The following is an 18,924-nucleotide window of genomic DNA, read 5'->3' as shown; positions in this document are numbered from 1 at the left end:
AGCTTGGTTATACTTAGTTTGTCTGTAACAGCAATTTTTTTTTAACTGACCAGGGGCCTACAGTTGATTTGGTTTATTTCTGCTTATCATTGCATTGTGTAATTTCACTTTTGCATAGGCAGCAGTAACAAGCAGTTATTCTATGTAGAATGAGATATTTACAACTCTAATAAAATGATGGAGAGAAGTAGAGATCTGATACAATAACTGAGGTCCTGAGAAGCAGTGACACAGGGTGCAGAGCAGAGGAGGACACAGGTACAGGTCAGTTAAATAAATGCAGATCTGGATCTACATTGAATTGGAGTTAAGGATAACAGAGAAAAGAAAGAAACAGTTTAAACAGTTTCTCATGTATCATCTGTATTAAATTCTGATGTAACATGGTAGTAAGAAGAAAAAGAAAGGTGTCTAAGTATGTTGGCAAACATAAAATGACCCCAGCTGGATTCTAGAGGGAGGAAGAAGAAACCAGCATCATCAATACAACCTTCCTCCCAAAGAGGGGCTCCAGAGGCTGATTTGCTCATCTCCAGCAGCACAAAGCTGCTGACTTCATGGCCTGAAGGAGCAGTGGTAGGGTGATCATTACCACAAAAAACCTGAGACATACTAAGAAGTGCATGAATTACAATTTTAATTGTATTAATATTACCATCAAGGATTTTTCTAAAAGCATGATTATTCTTCCTGTTTCTTTAATAATTAAATCTAGATTAATAACAATTTTAGAATTAGACTGCTAGACATTCCATTATACTAATTTTCTTTATTTACTTATATAGAAGGTGTGCTGCTTTTTTGCCTATGAACAAGACTTTGCATATAATAGACCCACCAGTTCACTGAATTATTAGCAGCTTAAGGCTTACAAAGGAATTTCTGAATTGCTGATTTCCTTACTGCATAGTATGAGCAAAAGGCTTATGAATCACTTAAAAGCTTCAAAGGCTTTTGAAAAAAAAAAAATAACCTATTAGATCTCGTGCTTCTCCTGGTAGCAGTAAAACAAGGCAACCAACTACCTCCAGTTTCTAGCACATCACTGTGCAGATGTGGAAGAGATGGGGGCAGCCACCCATAGCTTCATTATCCAGCAGTGTAAAGTAGCCAGACCTTGTGAATTAAAGAAAAAGCCTCTCAAAACATCCACTTCGCTTTCTTTTTTCTTTCTTTTTTTTTTTTTTTATTTTCTGAAATGTAAGAAGTTGAGAGGCCTTTGCACAACTGCACAAGGACTACATGACTTGTGTCCCTGGAGAGGCCAAGGAAACAGGAAAGGGAGCCAGCCAAGAGGTGTATTTAAGAGAAGGGTCACAACCTTCCCTATTACCTTTGGGATTGTTTCCAAAGTCTAAAGCTAAGAAAAACCTAGACTTAGCAAAATAAATAATCTGCACTGTACAATATGAGATGTCTCAGGATGATTTGTGACATTCAGTAATACTGTATGTCATGAGCAGCACTGAAGGAATAGCCCACAGAAATACAGCTGGCTGAAAATTGCTTCCAAAACCATTACCCATTTTGTAAGCACTGCAATACACACAAAAACCCCCACATTTTCAGTTCACAAAAGAGCTATGGAAACAGGGAAATCTTCTCAAAGATATTCTTACTGGAAATTATTTGGCAAAGATCATTTTGATATTTTCATAATTTGATATTTTAGTTTTGAGATGACTGTCAGAATCAAATCAATACTAAGATTCTGTTCTTTATCAGTAATTAAAATAGAGTGGTATTGCTGTCACAAGTACACAAGACAAGAAAGTTTAGCACTTTACTTCCTCCAAATGGCCACACACAGATGGTATCTGCAGTCAATTTCTCACAGATAACCTGACTGTACCCAGTTTAAACTTGATTTACAAGGAAAGGTAAGACAAGTCCATTAATCAAGACAGTTCAAGTGTATTTATGGGGTTTTTTCCTGCTCGGCACTAGTCATGCATGTGGGACATTATTTGTAAGCAGTAATAGGGGAAAATGGCTGTTATCACACATTCTCTGCTTTTTGTAATTTCTTAAAGAGACTTAGTGGAAAAAAGAATTTTCTCCATGTTGGAAATTTCCTTTGCCAAAGAGTTACTTTTAAAAATTCTTCCTTTAACCATTTCAAGAGATTTACAAAGTCTTGCAAAAGTAAAATTAATATTTATTAACCATAAATCTTAGCTGTATCATGTGCTTTTATTGGTGATGCTTGTCAGGAGAAAATGTTCTCTGTGATACCTGAGCCATGGATAGTCTTTTAGGTAACAGTAGTTAATGTCATATCATGAAAGGTGATGTAATTAAAAGAATTTATGGACAATGATTAAAGGAGAAATGGACTCTTGCAATTCTATTGTCAAGAAATTTGGAAGAAAAAAAATGGCAAAAAAATTGGAAGCAGAAATTTGCTTCCAATTAATATTTTATGTCTTCATAACTGGCTTAAGCTACAGCACATTTCAGCTAAGTTTGAGGTACTCTTAGTGTGTGGGAAGTACCAGGACCATGTCCATGGTGAGCTGAGGAACTACATGCTGGTTTCTGATTCTTTTGATGCCATCATTTACTTTCTACCTCAGGTTATATGATTACTGCTACAATGCAGTATTTTTACCATCATCTATGCAACCTGATCAACATGCCAGCAGTGTGTTTGCAGTCAACCCCTGATAATTCTTGCCTTCAACTTGTAAGTTCATTGTGGATAATGACCATATACATTTCAGCATTATTTCAGACTTAAATTGTCATGAATTTTTCATTCTACCTCTCAGTAATGCTATCACTGTTACAGGTAGTGTCTTCTGCACATGTATATGTCCTGGGGACTGCAGCAGAGAATATGCAGGAGAAGACATGGCCCAAAGCCCAGGCAGGGATTCTCACAAGTCTCTGCTCATACAAATGAAATGCCTGATCTATCATGGGACCACTTAAAGACTATCTAAATAAAATATAGTGCAGCAAGTGAAAACTGCAGTGCATTAAATCTGAATAAGATCTATTTGAAAAAAATTATTTGACTTATCATTAGATTTTTTCCCATTCTAACGCAGATTACAACTTTAATAACTTAGATATTCATGCAAGGATTTCAAAGAACTATAATATCATCATTTGACCACGTCTACCTGGCCAAGGAGAAAATAATGTAAACCCATCCTCATCTGTATTCTCACCAGATCCCCATTGCACCATTCACATTGACTTAAACCTGGATTCTCATCTCTCCAGACCAATTTCTTTCCAGTGTGCCCTAAGGGCCAGCACTGGTATTTCCCTTCTGGAATATGGGTGCTTTCTAGGCACACATCCAAATGCACACATCTCTGCTGTATGCATCAGCCCCATCACTCCATGTCTGCTGGTGAAAGACATTTCGAGGACAGGATGGATGCCAAGCAGTTGGCCTTTTGAGAAACCACATCCACTTCCATTGCTGCCAGTGCAGTTAAATGGAGAAATTTATGTGTAATATGATGGCAGAATGGTGACAGACATGGTCCACATGCTGTCATGGCACATAAGAGCAATTAACTGCCCCATGGTCGGAGAATTGTGTGTAAGGCAGAATAACATCTTTCAAAACTTACTTCAAGCAGCCTCCCTACTCTGACTACACAATTTGCCAGTGTAGTTGAAGAAATGCAAATCTCCTTTCCAGGCTGTACCCCACACAGTCCCTGGGTGATATAAATCTTGCCATGGTGTGTCCAGAGGAGCAGCATCTTGGGCAAGCTCTAAGGAGAAGAGCTTCATGCAGTTCCCTTTGCAAAAAAAAATATTTAGAGCCCACTTCCGATGATACTCCTGCAATTTTCCCCCCATATCTAAAAGCTTTACAAAGGCTTTGTACTTCCATTTTGAAAGAAAATATTTAAATTCTAGTTCCTCCTGTGCTTATCTGGCATGACCTGAACTCTTGCAAACACAAGGGAGGACTCCAGAACCTTGAAGCATTTCCTCTTAGCACACTGCATGCCAGGAGCTATGTCAGAAGGCTGTTTTGACAATATCTCAAGGGCTGATGAAAGAAGATTTATGACTGCCTCTCTGCACATGCTCAAGGAGGATCCATTCACCACCATCACTGTGATATGGAGTTCCCAGGAAAAAAAAAAGGAGGAAGATTATTTGTTAAAGATTAATTTGGCTTATGGTGGCTCTTTACCATTGAGGTGAGAGGAGACACACAGGAGAACCTTGGTTTTTGCCCTTGACCTAATAAATAGTAATAATAGCCTCTGGGCTAACAAATCTTTCCCACAGACGCCCTGAGGTGTTGCCACACCTTCTCAGCATATCTTCTACCCTCTGGAATTTCCTTGTGTTTCCCATTTTGGGGCCCCTCCTCACAGTGCTGGCTGCAGCCTCCTTCCTGGGCAGCCCCAGGCTCCAGCACAGGTGCCATGGAAAGGCAACTTCTCTCACCCCACTGCTCCCTGCCCCTGCCCATGGCAGGAACTTGCCCAGGAACAGCAATTCCTGACTTGTGAGGCACATGCATGCTTTGGTGCCAGGAGGGTGGGAAAGCCACTCTCAGCACCTCAAGAAGTGAAGCAAATGTGTCTGCCCTTCACCCTCACCCAGATCTGCTTACAGAGACTTCTCCTCTAGAGTCATTGGAGTGACTATTGATCTCTCTCTGAAGAAACTTCAAGCTGATGCTGGTGGTACCTTCTCCACAGTCAGCCCCTCTCTCGGACACTTTGGGGAAATTTCCCTTTGTTACGTGGGGAAGTGCTGATTTACAGATGTAGAGTCAGAACTGTGCATGTTAATGTATTTGCAGCATTTTTTACTCCTTCTTAAGCCATCAAAAGGAGTTTGGAAGCTTATAACTAAGGTTTAAAAGGGACAAAAAAATCCCCATAAAAATGCTCACTGAAGTATTTTACCAGAACTTTATACAGAGGGCTGCTTAAAAATATCCTAAGATTTATTCAATTAACGAATGGTTCCCCTCCTGCCCCCAAGTATCTTGATTCATACCTGAAAGTCTATGTTAAAAAATATGCTACAAACATTACCTCATAATAGTTTCAGCTTTAGTGCAGAGTTTATGTGATTGTAGAATAAATACCTGAGCAAAGTAAACGTGTATTAACTGGATCTAAGGCAAGGAAAAAGAAAGTGGTGTTTTTCTCTCTCATGATGTTTCCCTCCAGGGTGTATCTTTTCCCTCTTAGTGCCTAATCAAAAAGCTTCTTAATACTTTGGTGTTAAATTATGGCTCCCCTATCAGCAGATTGTTAGGTAAGAGACAACACAGTTGTTTCCTTTCCCTCCTAACCTTTCTTTTTCTTCTAAGCAAACTATAATTTGGATGGCTACATGATTTGAGTGTAAAAAGGAGAAGTTTGCAGGATCCACAGAGGCCATGGGGTAGTGGGATGGGTTGTGGTGATGGCTTCAGTTCTGCAACCTAGACAGCACTGAGAAAGCTGGGGGAACTGTGCTGCAGCCTTCCCATGGGCTTGTCAGAGGAGTCTGCCAGGCCATGTCATCCCACTTTCCAGATAAAATAGAAATACTGTGTCCAGTCTTGCCTTACAAAAGCCCACAAGACATCCAGCACTGCAACTTGCTGCAGTGTTCAGTGGGAGTAGTAATTTAGGAATACTTGTGCTCCCAAGCCAGTGATATTCAGGCATGTCTCCAGAAATACTCCTCTTGAAAAGGATATTCTCTAATACTGGGTTTTGAGATTTGCAAAGTGATAGCAGTAAAATCCAGGTGAACAATTAAAATTTATTTCCCATTTAGAATAACAAGAACTCTGTCAGAGTTTTATTTGATTAACATTTACTAATCTGTAGTGATCAAAGGACTAAAAAATTATCATTTTAGGAGAAGATCTTTGATAGACAGCAATAAAATTCTCATACTTAGCCTGAAATCATTCCCATCTTCATTCTTTATTGGCTCATAATTCATGAAGTCTCATTAATGAAATCAAACAGATAGTAAGCACACCTAAAGCTTCACCCTAACACAAAACTGAGACTCCACATAATTAGGATAACAGCTATTATTTTACTTCTTTGGTCTGCAATTAGTGTCATTCATAGTTCAAGAGGGAAAGAGTCAAAGACTTTCTACAAGTTCCTGCTTTAACCTCACCTTATGCTTCATAGGTGCATTCTGAGCAAAGGAGCTTTTGACTCTCCCTTCACTGGAAGTCCACCAATTAATGCCTTGATTATGTGGGCCATATCCAGGAGAAAAAAATAATAGTTCTTCAGGTAGAGTTTTGCCTGCTAAGGGACTTAAATAGTGCTTTTCTTACAATACCAACAAAATTCAAAGAGCATGACCTGCACAGCAGACACATTTCCAACATGGCCTTTTATTGACAGTGAGCACACTGCAGAAGGCAGGAAGAAGAAAGGGTAAGGAGAGATTGCCATAGCAGAAGTTTTCTTGGGCTATTTTCCAACACTCAGATTGTATAATATAGAACATCCTTTTATAAATATGACCTTTATAATATATTGTATTAGCCTCCTTTTACCACGAGGAATGTTTTATTTGGGTTTATGCAGTTTTAAAAAAGACTAGTAAGGAAGTATCTATCATTTATTACTTTTGATGGAAAACCAATTCCACAAATCAAACATTTCACAGGAAAATGTTTACAGAAAACTGAAGTTATTTCACACACAGAAAGAAAAAAATACATGTAAAAAAAAGCTAAGTTCATACCTTTTGGGTGGCCAGTTAATGCTTTCCATCTGGATTACAGATCAGCTTGCATCTGGGACTGATAAGGCACTCACCCCTGGGGCTCCGCCTGATGGAGCAGCTCAGCTGCTGCTGGCTGTGGCAGGGAGCCTGCTGCCTCCCACCCGTGGAAATACAGCAGGAACAGAGCTCATGGGACACCATGCCAGGAGTAGGTGCCTGACCAGCTTTTGCCCTGTTTGTCCTTCCAGCTGGAGAGGAGTTTCCTCTGTGACTGTGAGAAGAGTGTGGGCTGCCTGGTGTCCTGAAACCCAGGACATGACTGCTCCTTCCACCAGGGACTGTGGGACCACAGCTGAAGACTGGGGAAAGTGACAGCCCTGTCAACAGTGCCTGAAGATGCTCGCTGAAGAGTCTCCCTGTGCCCAGAAGCAAGGTACTGCCCATCCTCATATGTTTCCCTCAGCCATTTCAAAATGGGAAAGGCCAACATTTCTTCATAATTATTGATTTCTTGCCCCCTGTAGTGCTTAGAGTCACTGGCTGACAAACAAACTGAGAACTAAAGACAGCGATAACAGAGCACTTGCTTACACTGAGCAGCCTCTGCCTGGCATGACAACAGATGATCACCTTGATGGCTCTAACAGGACCCTGTGTCCTAATGAATCAGCAATTACCTGGCCAATATATTAGGGTGTCTGGCATTAGAAACCAATGACACTCCAAAACTCTTCCTGAATTTTGGAGCAGGCAGATGAAAAGCAGAATGACTGTCAATACTTCATTTTTTCATGTTTTAAACTGTGTAAACTTGTCTGCACGCTGGTGGAGGTTTTGCTGCATTGTATCAGAAATGTTTTCTGTACATTCACTGCACAACTGAAAGACTGCAACAGCCCCTGTTGGAGACTCAAGTGTCCCACAGCAGTAGCCACGAGGAAAGATACAGCCACAAGTCAGACAGAGATACATGGAGATACATAGCTCTCTCATGTGGAAACAGCTGAAAAAATGTATAAACTTAATATTCCAAAATACTGTGCCAACCTAAGAAAAACATATTTTCAAAAGTCAAATTTTCAAAGCAGCTTATAGAAAGCATGAAAAATGACAGTCACATTTGCAGGAACTTGATGGTATCACACTATCTTAATACCTGTCCGTTCTTTCATTGGCAGATGTAGCTACATTTCTTACCTTAATCAATTCTGATATTGAGTAAAATATAAATATCAAGAAAAATTAAATAAATTCTATGCTTAACAAATTGCTCATGAGCAGAAAGCAAAATATTCCCACCATCACCCAATGTAATAGTGGGTTGCAAGACAGTAAATGAAACTGAAGTTGCTACAGTAGTGGTTTTAGATTTAGATGAACTGCAAAGGCCTTCTGCAAGCATTCTGCAGGTTCTGCGCAAGACGTTGAGACCCTAAAGTTTTAGCAGAAATAAATAACAACGTACCTGTATGTCAGCTACCTACAATAGTACATAGATTATTTCCCCACAGAAAGTTGGGAAAACATGACTAAGGAAACAGACTTGAATCTCTCCCCGTGGGACTGTGCCTGTCTCAGGCACATTTTGTCTGTGAGTGATTTTGTAAATGAGATGACAGGGGTTTGTCTCCTTCACTGGAATTTTTACAAGTTGGATACCTGCCCTGTGCAGTTTTACAGAAACAGTATGAATAGCAGGAACTTAATGGAATGTTATGGACAAGTTTGAAACTTCTTGGCAACAGATATGGAGTCACTTCTAAGGAAAAAATGCTTCAGTACTTAATCAGAAAATTGTTGTTTATGAGCAATATAGAATTTTTATGTGGTACCAGATGTGATCGGACAGAGTTGCCCCTTGAACTGCAAATCTGGCTTGCAGGATTGAGTATTGTAGTCATGATAAACATCTCTCAATTTTTCTTGAAACATCTGTGGAGGCTTTGAAATCATGAGCATTTTAGGGTGTTTGACTTGTAGTTCCAGAGTAAGAGAGAAAACTATAGTTGAGGAACTATTTTGGATGCTTCATTAAAAGTTTAAGACAGGAAGACTTCCCATGAAATTAAAGCTGTAGGTAAAGACATGCATTGTCAATCAGACAGCTGAGAACTGCTTCACTGTGAATGAAGTCCTAGCTGAAGTGTCAACCACCAGTCATCAGAAACCTATTCATAGAAGAATTCAAGTTTAATTATAGTAATCTTTGAACAGTCACAACATTCCCACACAGAATTCCTGAAATTAGTTAGAGAGATGAATCAGGAAGGGCACACTGCATTAACTCAAACCTTTGAAGCCTGTTCTTAAAACCATCATTATCTGAGCATCTGAGTGTGCTGTGGGTGATGCTGTCACACCAACTACATACTGGCCATCATTTAGAAGCTTATTGATCCATTTTTCTGAGTATATAAAATCAGGCTATTGAAGATGGAGTGCAGATAGCATGGTCCACACATCATAAGGCAGGAGCACTTGATTTCACTGATCTCCAGTACAAAATGGTAAATTTAATCAGTTTTCTTATCATGACAGACCATTTGGCTGGTGTGTTTCTTAGTCTAAGACATCAATCCCTTGCTTTTTTCATGGCTGAGGGTGTGCAGCTCAGCTACTACTACCTGTGCTGCTATAAACTGCTGGCCCTGGTAAGCAGCTGTATCCTCCTAGCAGTGGCTGTTAGTACAAATCTGAAGAGCATCATGTACAGCAACTGGCAAGAAACTGTGAGAGAACATCATTGTTTGCTGGTTAAGTCCACCACAGTCAGCAGCTGTAAGAGGACAATATGGATCAACCAGGCTTGTATTAACTGAAGTGCAGGATCTCTTCCAGTCTTCATAGAAAATCCTTCTGATTAAAAAGAAAAGCCTTTTATATCTTCAGCTCACCAATTAGCCATTTCATTCAAAACACCAATACTGCTCTCCTAAATTCCTGCATTATTTTCCATGCTTAAAGAGCACATGTGTTGACTGGCACCAACTGAGATGTGCTAAAAGCCATCCAAGAAGCATGAAAAGTGGCATCAGATTGTGTGAGCCTGCAGTAATCCACTAATCGTTTTGAACACATTCTTTTATTTAGGCAGCCTTTGGTTGTTAGATTTGACACATATTACAAAACTGATCGTTATTGTGTAGCTGGCTAATCCTTAGTTTGAGGAAGGATTGATTTTTGCACTCATATAGAAAAGCTGTCAACATAAGCACTAGAGCTCTTTGTTTCTAAGTGTGTGATACACTTTGTTTCAACAACATTAACAGAGACCTTTTAGACGTGATCGGTAGATTTACACAGAGGGAAAAATGTATAAACTGTGAGCACAAAAATGCATCACAGCCAACAATCAAAGTAGAAATGGGCTTTTCTGTGAAACATTCACTCATGTGCTCGGAGTTAGATGACAGGGCTGTTGCAGCAGGCATTTAAGCATTCCTGTAAAGGCAAACATTAAATTACAGAATCACTTAGGTTGGAAAAGGCTCTTAAGATCATCAAGTTTGACTGTTAAAAAAATGCTGCCAGGATCACCACTAAACCATGTCCCTAAGTGCCATATCTACATAGCATTGAATCAGGGATACAGCTGCAGGAGAAATACTAGTCTAGGTCTCTTCTGATGCCTTTACACCTAAACATAAAAATACATTAAAGTCAAAAGTAGGGATGCATTTTTAATGTAAGCATTCACTAAACAGCATACTTTCCCCCAACTATGTAGTGTTTTCCTTAAAATATTTTTCACTAACTTGAAAAAACAATGTCCACTAGATCTTGCAGAATTAATATTAGTTTTTACAAGTCTCCAGATTATTAGAAAGTAGGCTACAATGAAGTCATTGAAAGTTAGTTATTAACACTGGCTTTTTGGTGAGGGTGAGCATCTTTTAAGTAGGTCTTTAAGTATATTTTTCTTTTTAAGTTCTCAGAATGCAGTTCCACTATTTCTAGTGTTTTCTTCTAATCACCACTAAAGTCACTGAATGACTTTCAATTTCCATTATGAGAACTGAACTCAATACCTGGGCAAAGTGATGCTTCAGCCCAGATAGCAGAGTAAGACCCCATCCCTTTTCTGATGTACCTTTTTAACCCGTGAATGAATGCTGAAAATCCAGGAGGTAACTGATTCCCACCTGAACAGGGATCAGGAAGAGATTTTGAAGGACCCGTTCCAGATCAGTTGTTTCAGAAGTATGTTTCTGCACCTGGAGACGAGGCCTATTTAATCTGCCAATTAAAGTATGCACTAAGGTATTTAGTTCTAAGAAACTATTAGTTCTATTAGAAACCATTAGTTCTAACTATTTAGTTCTAAGAAACTATTCTAAGTTCATTCTTGATAGCTGGATGCACAGAAATCACTGATACATTCAGTGACACTAGTTTAATAATGTGCACAAATCTTTACATTTTGTGACCAGCTTCTAGTGACCATGGCTGCAGGCCTTATACAAAACTAAGGTAAGTCTAAATAAGTTATTATAGATAGAAGCATAAAATCTTTGAGTGCAACAATCCAGCCAGTTCCTTATGCACCAAGTGGTGCATCCATCAAGTCCATGTCTCTCCAGTTTAGAGACAAGGATGTTGTGTGGGACAATGTCAAATGCTCTGCAAAAGTCCAGGTAGATGACAGCAGTTGCTCTTCCCCTACCCACCAGGCTCAATCTGCCCTTAGTGAAGCCATGTTGGCTGTCACCAATCATCTTACTTTTCATGTGCCTTAGCAGAGCCTTCAGGAGGATCTGCTCCATGATCTTGCCAGGCACAGAGGTGAGACTGGCATGTCATTCCCTGGGTCTTCTTTTTTTCCTTCTTTTTCCATCTTTAAAAATGTGCATTATGTTGGCCCTTTTCCAGTCTGTGGGAACTTCACCACAGTGCCATGACCTCTCAGTTAGGATAGATAGTGGATTAGCAACTTTATCTGCCATTTCTCTCAGAATCCACAGATGGATCTCTTCAGGTCCCATGGACCTGTGCACCTTCAGGTTCCTTAGATGATCTTGAACTTATTCTTCACCTACTGTGGGTGGCTCTCCATTCTCCCAGTCCCTGCCTTTGTCTTCTGTGACTTGGGCACTGAGGCTTGAGCACTTGACAGTGAAGACTGAGGCGAAACAGTCATTGAATACCTCAGCCTTCTCCATATCCTGGGTAACCAGGCCCCTGTTTCCTTCTGAAGAGGGCTCACAGCTTCCCTAGTCTTCTTTTTATCACTGACCTGGCTAGAAGCTGACCAGATTTAATTCTATTGGAGCTTTGTCTTTCCCAACCTGAACCCTGACTGCTCAGAACACTTCTCTGTATTATTCCCAGGCTACCTGTCCTGATTTTTTTTTTTTTTAAATACATCACTCCTGATCTTGGAGGAGGTGATCCTTAAATATTAACCAACTTTCTTGGGCTCTGTTTCCCTCCAAGTCTTTATCCCATGGTGCCTTTCCACACAGGCCCCTGAAGAGGCCAAAGTCTACTTCCCTATAGTCCAGAGTAGTGAGCATGTTGCGTGCCCTCCTTGCTGCCCTAAGGATCATGAAATCCACCATTTCACGAGCCAAGGCTGCCACTGAGCTTCATGTTCCCCATTGGTCCCTCCCCTTTGGTGAGAACAAGGTCCAGCATAGCTCCTGTCCTCATTGGCTTCTCTATCACTTGGAGAAGAAAGATAATCTACCTAGGTAATGAGCTTGAATAATGAGCTTTTTACTGCTTCATTGATGTAACCATTTTAGAATCAGATTTGCTTTACTCTTGCACAACAGATATTAAACCAGGTACCTTCTCAGCTTTTGAAAGAATGTGATCATGAATGCAGTCCAACTCCTATGAAATTGTGACACTTTTTTCTCAGTAAATCTGACCTAGACAGGGACCATGGCAAACCCTGACACTTGCTGTACTGTCCAGATGCTAAGATTTCAGTATAGAAGCACTTAAACCAGTGGGGTTTTTTTTGTCCTGAAAGTGATGCAAATTTTCCTGCCAAGATGCAATTCTCATGCTGATAACACTGCAAAAACTGTGTGGCTGATCAGCACAAAAGTTTAGGTCACATTTATACCATATTTTTTCCAAACTGAGTGAAGGACTTATGTACAGATCTGGGATTCTGCTTTGCACTATAATGATTTCACCCAGTGGGAATGTTAATTTGCACACATTATCCTATTATCATGCCTCTCTCCAGGCTTTATTAGCTTGACTGCAATACTGCACGAACATAGCAACCCTGCCTTCAGACATGAGTTGGTTCATGCACAGCCAGTGTGAAAATCATTGCTTTTTAGGTCTTTGCATGTTGTTGCCATGTATATTTCTCCAGATTGGCTCTTTTGTGTTTTTATTAGTCTATGCCCACTAAATCTATATTTAGCCCTTTACTCCAGAAGATTCTCATCAATATATTATATATTAAACTGAATTATTAATCAGTAACTTTTCCTGCATGAGTACATGCCAGCTTTTTTACATGGAAAAATGCAAATAATTTTATTCATTCCATATGGGAGATGGATTATAAGGGTATTAAAAAATGAGCAGAGTAGCTGAAATGAAAACCTGACTGGTGTTTCTTCTTTTATTTAAGAAAAATTGGTCAGTGTATTACCCTGACTGGAGCCTGGAGGGGAGACTTGAGAGAATGTGAATGTTGTTTGATGACAAGAAGTGGAAATCTCTCTTCATCCAAATACTGCTTAGCTAAGGGCTAACACAAGTTTCTTGTGAATCTTCAAAGGTATCAGATTAGCAATCTCACCATTAGTCCCAGGCTTGTCTGACAGTGAGGAGGCCAATAGTGGCAAATATGGTGTTGGCCTGCTGGAATCTGTACTGAGCAATCTCTGTGTCCCCTGTGAAGTGGTTTCCTGAACTGGACCCCAGAGACATGGACACAGTGTGAACGATGCCAGTCCAAGGGGAGCTGCTGTGCAGAGGCAGCAAGGAAGGAACCGTGGGTGCCTCTGTCAGCAGGGAAAAAGTTTCTTACCAACATTTTTGTGATCGATACAGAATGCCTGAAGACCCAGAATCGCTGACTCTAGTTGTAAGAAGATGTTGTCCATAAGAATGATTAGTTAGTTGTTCATTGTTTTGTTGTAATCTATCAGTGCAATGCAGAGCACCCTCCAGGCACAAATTACAGTCCTTGCGTGGTCATAAAACATCACAATCAAAAATTTAAAAGATACCCAGTGTTAGATCCATCTTTCTTTAGAAAGAGTTTCCCTCTACCAACTTGTCCTACCCCAATTCACTGTGAGCTAAGCTCTCCCCACCCTGAGTAACTGCACTAATTAAAAAAGTTTTTAGCTAATTAAATTTCATACTGCCGCTTAGGTTGACCTAATTTGTGCTTGGCAGGCTCTGTAAGGAAAGTTAGTCAGTCAAAATGAGACACTGTGTTGCAGTAAACAACTTGATGCAGGCAATATCTGGGCAACCTAAAATAGACCTTTTTTATCTCTCTAAAGGTAAAAACACCAAATGGTGTTTCTTTGTTTTTTAATTTTATAAACATTTTCTGTGGTAAAATCAAATAGTGGATTTGTTGTAGCACTGAGATGTGTGCAGAAAACTGGCCCTCACTCCATAGCTTTCCCCCAGCAAGGGGAATGATATAGCCCAAAACAACCTACAAAGTACATCTGGGCACCAAGTTTCATTTGATCTCCCAGATCCCTCTTGGTCTTGGAGGGCTGTAGGCAGGGGCTCGTGCAGTGTGCTGCCTGCTTGGTGTGGGCACCATGACCAGGGAGGGGAATGGAAGGAGCCTGACAGGGACTGATGCTTCACTCAGCCTTGCCCTCTCCTGCAAGCCTGCACAATGGGAGATGGCATTGACTCAGTGATGCAGATAACACCATGAAGCCCACTTCCCTTCAATCTGCAGATAGTATATTGTTAGAGGAAAGAGGAAGCCTTAAACTCCTTTCCTGGTGTACCTGGCACGTGGATTCCCATCACAGTCCAATGTAGGGATCTTTAGCAGTTCTTGCACACATATGAAGTGCTACTGAAGCTGAGTCAGGAATGACAAAATTGCATTAGCAGGGCTTAGGTCTCGACAGGACTCATCCCATGTGTGGCTCTACTACGTCACAAGAAGGAATAAAGGTATCATGCTCAGAATAGCCTACTGCTCACTTCACAGAAGCACCACTTGAAGGTCAGTAGTAAATACATAACCACAGAAACATTGGCCAAGAGAGGCCTGTGAAAGTCTTGAAGTCCAACTTCTCCCCAGAAGTGAGGCTGCCCCCAACACTGGTTCATCAGGTCAGCTGTGACTTTTGTCAAGTCCTGAAAATGTCCAAGATGAAGATTCCCCAGCCTCCCCAGGCAACCTCTTCCAGTGCTGCACTACCCTCCTAGTAAAATAATCCTGTGTAATGTCCTACCTGAACCTCCAGTTTGTGGTCATAGGAATATTTTATATCATCTCTGAGAGAAGTTCGTTTTTCTCACCTACATCATCACTAAGGTCAGGTTTTTATATACTCCACCCAGCACTCTCCTCCCCTCAGTATAGGCAGTTATTTCAACAAGATTTGCCCTTGATTTACCTTTCCATCCATACATGATTGGAAATTATTTCCCAGAGGATATGGTCCATGATCTTTCCATGGACTGAGGTAAGCCTCTCTTGTCTATAGTTCCTCCTCCCAGGTCCTCCTACTTCCCTTCCTTAAAGATGGATATAACAGCCTTTTTCTAGCAACAATCAGAGGTCACACTTCCCCAGTTTCTCCACAGTTTTCTGCTCAGCACTTTTTAGCAACTTTCTTGAAGCCTTCCACATGGACTGTGTTTTATACATGGCTCTATAGATTCCCATCATTTCATAATCATTCCTGATGCTATTCAAGATACCAGTTTTCTCTTGTAGAGCATATCCTCATGCCCTTTCTTTCTGTTATTTAGCTATGGCTGGCTGGCCAGGACATGAATAGAGAGATTAATTGAAACAGGGGATTTTTCTGCAAGCAGAAAATTAACATAGGCTGATGAAAAGCACTGGCTATCTTCTTGTCACTGAATTAAGCTTGAGATTTTCAGCATGTAAGGTATGTTTCAAAATGTGCTTTTTGTTCCTGTTATGTTACTACAGGAGCCCTGCACTTTTTGTTCTTTTGGGCAGGAATATACACTCTTTAGTGCTTTTGCAACCAACTTGCCTTAATGTAATTGGGTACTAGCAACTGAGTTTTAAGATAGGAGCATTTTCTAAATTATAGCAAATGAACTTAATGACTATTATGATTTACTCAAGTTAAATTCTCCCTCCCAAAATATATAGTTTATTTAATGTAATTTAATTAATGTTTTGGGCATGCAGAATGCATACATAAATTATATAGGTGAGTGTAAAAAACCAGGAAACACTCTGTATATGACTTCACCTTGCCATTCATATATCACATAATAATAAGATAAATAACAACTGGCATTTAGGAAATTACATTACAGAAGTGATGTAACAAGTTAGTGTCTTAAATTCCAAAGGTAGTTTTTAAATTGTCTGTTTGCTCTATATCTTAAATACATCTCGGGCAAATGGTCACTTCCTGTTCCTTCTATCCATTCTGATAGCTGAAATCCCTATCTGAAATGACAGTATTAAAAAATGAAATTGCAGAAGCCAACAAGGGCAATCAGTTATATTTACCTCGGTTGTCTTAGCACACAGACTTCCCTCTGACAAGTCAATCATAAAATCAGTTAAAGGACTTAAATGAATTGTATGTAGAAAGTCTGTGTTTTATATATGACCTCAGTTTTTGCCTATTGGATCACTTTGGTTACATGCATGCACAGGTTCTCTGGAGGTGTGTGCTGTGCCAGTCACAAAAAATGTGACTGCCAGCTTTCCACTGCTGATGCTTCAGAGCCAGTTTAATCCAGTTTTGTAGTTTCTCCACCCTGAGCTCTCAGTGAGCTGTCCTGCCCTATACACTCTCTTTTTCCAAGTCATGATATTATATGAGGGTGCCAAAAGGAAAGTTGTGTGTCAAACATGATATGAGGAAAGCACAGTGCTTCTGCAGTGCTGTAGAAGCCACACCCGCAGTATGTGTTGCATGGACACATGCAGATCAGGTATGTGGAACTTAATAGAACTGAAATATTATCTTGATTTACCCACGTTCAGCACCTCTACCACAAATACAACTAACAGCTCGCACTCTGATCTAGTAGTAACAGCTCACAAGAAATAAAACCAGTAATTGTAAATAAAAAAAAAAAAAAAAAAAAAAAAAAAAAAAAAAAAAAAAAAAAGGCCAAACAGTGAACTGGAATTTCTGTCAGTCAGTCCTGGGTGTGTGAGAGGCAGAGTGTGAGCAAGACAGAGCCTCTCAAAGTCTGAGCATACTAGCCCAGTTTTTCAGAGACACACCTCATCGGCTGTACCCACACATCAACCCTTCTCTCCCCTGTCACCTGTAATAAAAGGACAAACAAAACATTACAATATCCTCAGCCACGGTGTTCAGGTAGCTCGTTAGTTTCCTACCTTGATGGCTTCTTGCAGGGTTCACCATTTTCCTCATTCTTCCCCCAAAAGGAATAATGCCCTATTGTTATCCTACTCCTGAGCACTTTCCAAGATGATGTCAGGTGAGCGCACAGCGTTCCCCATGCCAGAAGTCCTCCTTCCCTGCATTATGTAGGGTTCATTGTCATGTCACAGACAATTACTTTATCTGATACTTGTCATCATGCAGTCAGACAGGAATACTTTACCTCCAAAACTGCTTACTTGGCACCATCCTCTGCTGACTTTGCTCTCCTTTCAGCCTGCCTGGAAGGAATGAATGGGGTGGAAAGGAGACAACAAGCTCAGTTTCAAGCCATTGCTCTCAGGGCTGAGCTGGGAAGCTCTCCAGAAAGGTATCTTCTACAACTGGAGCTCTGGACTTACCCAGAGCAACTCTGAGAGCCCAGCACCAAGGAAGGCAGGTGGCCAGAGAAAAGGTACTTGAGAGCCTTAGTATTTCCTTAGCATCAGCAGAAAGGGAAAGCCCCCTGTGAAACCCACCTAGTAGGAGCCAGGCTACAGCTGACAGCATACAGGCTGTGCTTCCCAGCCCATTTTGGGCATCCACTCTGACAGCACTGTGATAGGTCCATCAGCTGGGTCACCAGTCAGCACCAGGCAACAGCAGAAAGGCCAAAGTCCAGAATTTACCATCCCCCAAAATGTGCATATCCATTGTACTAAACATTCTAGGTCATCTCTACATCTGTGCCAACACATGGGAAAAACTTGGGGCTTTGCTTTTTTAATCACATTCTTGCATTATTTTTCTGTCACCTAAAACAAAAGCAGCTGATTTGTGTTAATTCCATCTTAGATAAAATAATATTACAGGTAATTCCCTGCCTTTTGTATAGCAGCATGTGAATTAGTTAGGCATTCAATGCTGACCTGACACATCCACAGCAGTGGTATGAAGTCAGTGAATCTCTCTGCAGAGTGGTATATTATTCAGTTTAGTGGCAGAATGGCAGGGAAGGTGGCCATGCAAAATCTGTCTCATTTACCTATAAAGCAGCTTATGGTCAGGAAGATATTTGTTTACTGATATTTGGCCACAAGCAGTAAAAGAAGCAACAAAAACTAGTGATTAGAAGACTGCTGTAGTGTCAGGAAAGGTTAATGTTTGATGTTGATATTTTGCCACAGAGGAACGAGCAAATTTGTTTTCAACAGCTTTTACTCCAGGTGATTAGATGGGATGAGACAGGTTTGTTTCTAGTAAACCATTTATCTCTCTTTCCAAAACAGTACACAACACCTATGAAACATAACTGATCAGACACACCCCATAAGAGATACACCCTTCCCACCCTTGAAAGCCAACAAAATCTACATTTTCATCTCAGACCAATCACGTGAAGAATGCTGGATGCTCAGAGCCAGCATCTCACCACATGTAAACCAAAGAGGTTCTTCACAAGGCAGTGGAGTAGTGCCAGCTGTGCCATTTCATATCAGATCTACAAACCTCCACACATGTGTCTGTTTGACTACAAGAGCAGTCTGAAGTTACCTGTTTATAGAAATGGGCCTTCAAAATGTGTAGAAAACATATTGGGCAAAAAATTTGCCCTTCTCAGGAGTGATGAACCCAGTGCTCTTTACACCAACAGCAACTTTTAGTCAGTTCTCTTGCTTAACAGTGGCCAGAAAATGTCATAGCATTTCCTCAATTAAGTGTACTACAT

At 40.5% G+C, this 18,924-nt stretch overlaps 1 protein-coding gene and 1 long non-coding RNA gene across 2 annotated transcripts in view; one reads left to right on the top strand and one right to left on the bottom strand.

Moving 5' to 3' along the window:
* Positions 1-18,924, bottom strand: part of RPL9 (ribosomal protein L9) — a 388,416-nt gene that overhangs the window by 5,415 nt on the left and 364,077 nt on the right. The window lies entirely within an intron of this gene.
* The window catches only part of LOC139796097 (uncharacterized), a 63,725-nt gene that overhangs the window by 6,849 nt on the left and 37,952 nt on the right, over positions 1-18,924 (top strand). Inside the window, exon 2 of the long non-coding RNA XR_011725822.1 lies at positions 6,933-7,117. This is a non-coding gene — a long non-coding RNA (uncharacterized lncRNA). The remainder of the gene's footprint in view (positions 1-6,932; positions 7,118-18,924) is intronic.

This window comes from Heliangelus exortis, chromosome 4, assembly GCF_036169615.1.
Source record: "Heliangelus exortis chromosome 4, bHelExo1.hap1, whole genome shotgun sequence".
Taxonomy (NCBI): Eukaryota; Metazoa; Chordata; class Aves; order Apodiformes; family Trochilidae; genus Heliangelus; species Heliangelus exortis.
Note: the sequence above shows the minus strand (reverse complement) of the source record. Positions and strands in the feature narration are given on the sequence as shown.